Source organism: Nycticebus coucang, chromosome 12 (genome assembly GCF_027406575.1).
Source record: "Nycticebus coucang isolate mNycCou1 chromosome 12, mNycCou1.pri, whole genome shotgun sequence".
NCBI classification, from domain to species: Eukaryota; Metazoa; Chordata; class Mammalia; order Primates; family Lorisidae; genus Nycticebus; species Nycticebus coucang.
Genome location: NC_069791.1, coordinates 45,227,021 through 45,234,564, shown reverse-complemented (window position 1 = coordinate 45,234,564; position 7,544 = coordinate 45,227,021). Strand labels below are relative to the sequence as shown.

The 7,544-nt window shown below is 43.1% G+C and overlaps 1 non-coding gene across 1 annotated transcript; it reads right to left on the bottom strand.

Moving 5' to 3' along the window:
* Positions 1 to 2,379: 2,379 nt before the first annotated feature.
* On the bottom strand, positions 2,380 to 2,491 carry LOC128562874 (U6 spliceosomal RNA). Its single transcript, XR_008373573.1, has one exon. It is a non-coding gene; the product is annotated as a U6 spliceosomal RNA (small nuclear RNA).
* Between the last annotated feature and the right edge of the window lie 5,053 nt (positions 2,492 to 7,544).

Sequence of the window (7,544 nt, the reverse complement as noted above, 5' to 3'; positions counted from 1 at the left end):
CTAGGTAAACAAATGCTCCCAAAAGACTACTCTTGTATGGGGCTAAAGTTCAGTATATGAGTGACATCTCTGTGGGTTCTCAGAGATGCAAATTGCCTACTTGAAATTCTGGGGCATTTGAATCTCTCTCTGGATGAGTCTGTCTCTAGTTAGAAAGAGGAGATTTTTTTTGAAGGAGAAATTGGTAAACTCTTTATCCTTCATCATAGGACAGTTCTGATAAAGGGTGGAAGAGGAAGACCATGTGGATAACTCCAGATTCAGAAATCAAAACCCTGGAGGAATCCCGTTTCAGAGTAAAATCAAGTACAATAGATGAGAAAACACAGACTGCATGACTTATAGTACTATTTTATCTTTTTTTAGAGAATAAAATGCAAGAAACTGTGAAGATTCAATTCTACTCAGTAGCTCTCATTATGGGAAGAGGAACCTCAAAATAAATCAGCAGTTACTGGGAGTTCCCGAGAGAAAAAGAAAACAGGCTAAGTCTTAAAACAGCTACATAGTATAAAAGAATAGTCCAAAAAGCAGCAGACTGGGACCAGAGAAATGGTATTCGAATTTAACTGATTTGTTCAACAAATATTAGTTCCTTGCTAATTTTTACCAGACACTATGCCAAGAGGCGGTTTTGCAGTTTTGATCAAACAGCCATGGCCTCAGGGAATTTAGAATGCTAGTGGAGGGAGACAGAATATACAAGAAAATAAATACAGTAGAACGACCATAGTTGACTACCTCCCTACGTTGACCATATTCTTAAGTTGATCTAATTTTCATAGACCAGACATGCAGAATGAAGGAGCTAAGGAAACTGTGCCCCAAAATATGATTCCTTGGTATAAATAAAGAATATTTCGAATTAAAGGCCTTGCATGATCAGGAAGCATTAAAGGAGGCCTTTCCTCTGTCTCCATAAAACCTGAGTAACCCGATTGAGAATCAAAAAGGGCTGCTGACTTCTTATCACATGTTAATAGACCTGGCCCCACGGTCATTTCAAGCGCAGATACGGGTCTCTCAGGTTAACCAACAAATCAAACTGTTTCCACCCGTCTATGCAACCCTCCCAACCCCCCGCCACAGCAACCACTTGCTGCACCTGTACTTTCCACATTCTCTACCCCCTTCTAAAAGGCATCTATAAAAGTCTCTGACCATCACATTGGTTAATCATTCTTGTGGTTCCCCCCATGCGCATGGTATTTGGAAATAAACCTTTCTCTTATTTATTTTTTTCTTTTTTTGAGACAGTCTCACCATGTCACCCTTGGCAGAGTGTTGCGGCATCACAGCTCACAATAACCTCAAACTTTTGGGCTTAAACAGCCTCCCAAGTAGCTAGGACTATAGGTGCCTGACACAACACCTGGCTATTTTTTTTTGTTTTAGTTGTCATTGTTGTTTAGCAGGCCCAGGCCTGGTTTGAACCTGCCAACCTCTGTGCATGTGGCTGGTGCCCTAACCATTGAGTTACCACTGCCAAGCCAAACCTTTCTCTTATTAATCTACCATAATTGTGAGTTGATCTTTACAGCGAACCAACCAAGGGAAAAGGGCAGGTTCGCCCTGATCCCCACAACCACATGTACATATCAGTACTTCCTTATATTGACCAGTTTGTTATAGTCCCTTGGGTGTTCAACTTACAAATGTTCTACTGAAATTGTAAGCTGTAATGGCACAAGTAGTTACTGAGTTATAAACATTTGATTTACACACAACTCGTTCTTGCAAGTACAGGCTAAAACAGGGAATAAGTAGATGTACCTGTTTCAACTTATATACAAATTCAATTTACAAACAAACCTACAGAACCTATCTTGTTCATAACCCAGGGACTCCCTGTACTATAACAGGAAGACATCAGGAGGAGGCAGTGCCTGTAGCTCAGTGGGTAGGGCGCCAACCCCATATACCAAGGGTGGCGGGTTCGAACCCAGCCCCAGCCAAACTGCAACAACAAAAGAAATAGGCTAGGGTCGTGGCGGGCGCCTGTAGTCCCAGCTACTTGGGAGACTGAGGGAAGAGAATTGCCTAATCCCAGGAGTTGGAGGTTGCTGTGAGCTGTGATGCTATAGCACTCTACTGTGAGTGATAAAGTGAAACTCTTGTCTCTAAAAAAAACAGAAGAAGAAGAAGAAGAAGAAAACACCAGGGGGTAAGGAATCTAGTTTGCACCAACTGACAAATGCAAGGCTTAACCAGAGTGTAGGAGGAGCTGGAGTCTCCGGATCCGGTTGGTCTAGAAAAGATTTCAAGCATGTGGAATAGAAGATATGAAGGTCCAAAAGTAAGAGCATCTCCAAGCATCTGAGGGTCAATCTGGATTACTTGCCCTCCACCCTTCTTTTTTTTTTTTTTTTTTTTTGAGAGAAAAATATGGAAAGCTTCACGAATTTGCGTGTCATCCTCGCGCAGGGGCCATGCTAATCTTCTCTGTATAGGTCCGTTCCAATTTTAGTATATGTGCTGCTGAAGCGAGCACTTTTTCTTTTTTTTTAAGACAAGGTCTTGCACAGGCAGAAATACGGTGGCATTGGGGCGGTGCCTGTGGCTCAAAGGAGTGGGGCCCCAGCCCCATATACCAGAGGTGGCAGGTTCAAACCCAGCCCCGGCCAAAAACTGCAAAAAAAAGAAGTACAGTGGCATCATTGTAGCTCGGTGTAATCCCTAACTGCTGCGTTTAAGCAATCCTTCCACCTCAGCCTCTCAAGCGGCCAGGACTACAGGTGCTACTACCACATCTGGCCGACCTCCACTCATCTTAAATACCCTCTGACACTCAACGTTTTGGAAAATCCTATCTAACATATACTCTGTGCTTTCCCACAATAATAATTTGTGATTCCTAAATCTCATAAAAGCAATTTAAATCGATAGTGTCACATCTTTTTGACATACATTTTGAAGATTACCTTAGCCCAAACCTGCACTCCCATCTGAGTACTGACTCAGGAGACAAAGCCAACCCCTCCCCTCCTGCATACAAAAATAGCTTTTCCAGATCGACTGTTGTAATTGGCTTTTTTCCAGGGCTTTCTGCTCTACTGAAACTAAGCAGTTAAATGAGCAATTTCACTCTAGTTTTAAACCCAGGAGAGATGACAACGTTTTTGTTTCAGTTTTTAGATTAGGGGGTGAATTTTAAGTCAATTTTTAATTCATCCCCTGCACCTGTGATATTCTTTCAATACCACGCACGTGAGTTAACAGAAAATGCATATAAACCAAAAAGAAAAAAAAAACAAAAACAAAAACCCCAAAATACATATAAACCCGGTATAGAGAAAGAGTCCTAGCAAAGCAGCCTCGTATTTGTCCTTCGACATAAATTTGAGATAGTCTCAAAAGGCCTTCCGACATAGTGACATGTTGCTAACATTGGCCAGCAGGGGGAGACCAGGGAGTCGTGGAGCTTCAGATGACGCCACACCCAGATTATGGTTGCTCAGATCTAAACGTCTCTTCTCTGTTAAGAAAAAAAACACACACAAAAGAAAATGAGAAATTCTTGAAAAGAAATGCTTTATTGGGGTAAGATTCATATAACATAAAATTACCCATGTTAAAGTGTACAATTTAGTGGCATTTACTACAGTCACAAGCTTATGCAACCATCGCCTCTATGTAGTTCCAAAACATAAGAAATGCTTAAATTTTATATAAAAAGAACAAAAGCCCAGCGCTGTTCTATCTTCCCCATTCCGTCACATTCCCAGTTTTGTTTCCACCTGCATTATGTTAGGAATGGTCCCTACGCATTCCCCAAACAACATTCTTCACTACACAATTCACAGAAGCTGATCCAGTGTTAAAATTACATGTTCGAAAACCAAAAACATGCCAATTCTTTAGCTCTTTCTCTAGGAATTGCACAATTGCAATGGATAGCCAGGATGGATGAGTGTTTAAAAAGTTCTTTACTTGTTTTTTTTATTTCTCAGAAAATAAATTTTCATTTAAATATGGTTACAAAACGGAAATAAAAAATGTACTCCACCAAAACTCCTCAGTCTTTGATAGGAAATTTAAAGTTATTTCCATCCAGAATGAAAATTTATTTCTAGGTTAGACTAAGAGCCAAGATTTTAAGGGCACCATGTCAATTGGTTAGATAACAACTTTGAAAAAAGCAGAACTTAATGTAATAAAAGCTTAAGGTTTACAATCTAAATCCATTTTTTTATTAAAGAATTTAATCTACTTCTTGGGGTCTTGGCCCAGGGAAGGATTAAAAAAAAAAATGCCAAACTGTAGAGCGGGGGAGGGGAATTGCTGTTGGTGACTCTGGGAAAACAGGCGGGAGGGAAACTGAAGCTCGAATGAGGCCGGATCCGCCCTAACAAAGAGTCAGAAGCTGTGTCTCAACAGCCACCAAATCCAGTTCAGGGCGGTTTGAGCCAGTTTCTGAGCTGGATTGAGAACAACAGCGTCTGCTGAGACTGCACTAGGGTGAAACAGAAAATACAAAATGGATTTCACAGAAAGAACTGGATTTGACCTGGACTCTTTGGAGCCCAAAGCTGTTTCCTAGAGTAGCAAAGTCACATAAAATATAAGGCCTGGAGCCGGAACAGTGGCCTGTTACAGAAAGAGAAATTACAGAGCAGTGTTTCTGTGCCATGATCCAGTCCGCACTTTCTGTCTTACTGCTCCTAATTGTGGCTGGTAAGGGAAAAAGGGCCTCAGGGTATCAGTTTTCAGAGAAAGCTAGCTGCAGTGTTGGGGGAGGGGAAGACTGTGTGACTCCGGTAGTTTAATGAGTAGTTTAATGTGTGTGCGTGGGGGGTGGGGGATGTGTGAGAGGGTCGCAAGAAGAGGGAACAGCACTTCACACCCTGCAGTTCACACTACCTTCCCAACACCTTTGCTGCATTATTGCACAACCTCAAAGTACACTGCACACAGCTGTTGTGGGAGTGCTCTACATACAATTGTCATTTGTATCCTAATTATCAGTTCTTTTTAAGTCCTATGCCTTAGATGACAATTTGCCTACTCAATATTGTCAACATACTCTTTTCATCTGTGTCCAAAACTACAAGCTGTACATACCTTCTACACTAAAAGACACAGCAGTATTAGGTAACACTGGAATGATAATCTTGTCCCCTGGCTCCCCTCCCCCACGTAACAGAACCTCCTAACATCCGATCGTTCCCACCCTGAAGTGGCTCCTCTAACCAAGGTCTAGTCTAAACTGTCGTCTGCAGTTGTCGAGGGTGTGCACATCCTGCGGCCAAGTTAAGCTAAGAACCTTCCAGGACTAGCATCCCTTCCCCCATGAAAAACCCCAAAGGCTTCCCAAGAGTAAAAGCACAGGTCTGCGGGGTGGGAAGGAGAATGTGTGTGTAAATTACCTCTCCCACAAGGCTTCAGTGAGGGGAAGTGAGCTGTGGGTGATGGGGGCCCATGGAATTTACAGATCTCACAGACACAGGCTCAGTTATAAATGGGCCATGGGTTTCAGAAATACCCTTAAGAAATTCGGGGACAGGAGAGGGGAAAATCAAGGTCAAAGATGTTTAAAAAGCCATTTTCTTCTTTTTTACCATAGGTACAACGATAGACAATTGGAACACAAGCCATTTTGCATTATTTATGTGCGAAAATCCAGCATACACAGAACTTGCTGGCATATTCCATTTGATGCTCATTGCATAAATAAATAACTTACGAAGCACTTCTACATTCATAATTGTTAGACTCTGGGCTGCTATGGACTCTGCTGGAAGGTTTTTAGTTGCTTTGGGGTTTCTTTCTTTTTCGGTAGGAAACAATGCATCCACCCCATGACGACTGCAGCAGGCTACATCCTTACAGTAACAGTCATGATCACAGTCACAGAACTGGGAGCTCTCTATAAACCAGACAAGTACCAAGTGTTTTGTATCTTAAAACATCTTATCCGTATATTTCTAAGATATTATTGTTCCCATTTCAGAGATCAGGAAAATATAAGTTTGTAAAAAAGTAGGTATTTTACCAAAGTCACACGTTTATAACGTGGCAGGCAAATTTTCTTGGCTGCGAAGTCCCTGCATTTAACCCGAGTCTATCCCGCCGCCTCACTGGCAAGTGCTTATAAACTCTTTCAGATGCTACTAAGTGTCAGCCTACTTTGGCTGGGGAAGATGGTAAGAAAGGAAGAATTGTTTCGGCTATGAGAACACTGTTGGTTCCTGCCTTCAACAAGCTTTCAATCTAATGGCTGGTTTTTCAAGGACAATGCAGTAACTGACGAGGGATTTTTTTTTTTTTTTTTTTCCCTGTCTCTGGGCGTCAGAGGACATCTGGGAAATAACAGTTTGGAATTTCCCTGCTATTTCCGCGCAGTGCGGGGAGGAACATTTGAAACCCGGCTGGGCTGGCAGCTGCAGGCAGCGCGGGCGGGTGGGGGTGGGAAGGGGCAGGGCGAGGCCGCGGGGAGCCGTAGCCATGGCAACCCAGCCTGCTTTCCAGAACAATGTCTCTAACCAGGAAAACAGCTCAAGAGCGCTTTCCCTTCATAAGCCCTCGCCTACCAGGCCAGGGAGTGTACAAAGGATATTCTTTCTTTGAAGAGAAATGACTCTTTACAAGGCCCAGAACAAAGGGAAACATTTGTTGTATAAGGTCTGTCTTTGTATTGAGCCGGAATAAAGTCCACAAAGCCCAGTTGCTTAGTTCTTCTCCACTATCCACAGGAAATGAACACTGCCTGGTCACTCTAGGTTCCTTTTTTTTTTTTTTAATACATTTGTTGTAATTTTTCTTTTACCCCCATTTTACAGATGAGGGATTAGTAAGCATGAATGGACGTGACCTCTGTTAAACTGTAGTTAAAAACGTGGAAGTCCTTTTAGAAAGGTTTGTGAAGGTGGCCTTGCCTTTGCTTGTTTTGTGATAATCCTACTAGATAACGCAAAGAGGGTTCGCGTCCACGTGCTCGTGGCCTTCTGGGCCACAGCGCAAGCTGGACCGGTCTCCTGCGCCGGCAGAGCGTCCCGTGCACGCCCCTCCCCCGCCCCGTCGGCCGGCTGGAGGAGGGGAGGAATGCGGGCGTTCCAGCCACACCCCGCAGGCCTCCACACTCCTGCTCAGCGGGTTAAAAGAAGACTGTAAGCTGACTAGTGACTGTACTCCTCCAGGCTGCCAAGTGATCTACAGTCTGACTACAGCCAGCGCACTGAAGCCTGTCCCTAGCTGGGCTGAGCCAGGGTGTGACTTCGCTGAAGATGAGTGCGCGGTCGCCTTAGTCAGTCTCCACCTGTAAGACTAGAACAAGAGCAGTTACTGTTTTAAGAGTAATAACAAACGATTTTCTACAAATGCCTACACTCACGAAGAATGTAATTTTTTTTTTAGTTTTAGGAACCAGAAAGGTTAAAGAGTCCTGCTTCCTGCATCTGGGTATCCTCGACGATATCAAAAATCCACAAGACAAAAACAGAATTGACCTACAAGTCAGCATCAGTCCCTTTGTGTTCCAAGTACATTTTCCAGGTATCCCTAGAGATTGTGTTGCCCTAAAGTCCTCAGTGATAAGACTGCCTACC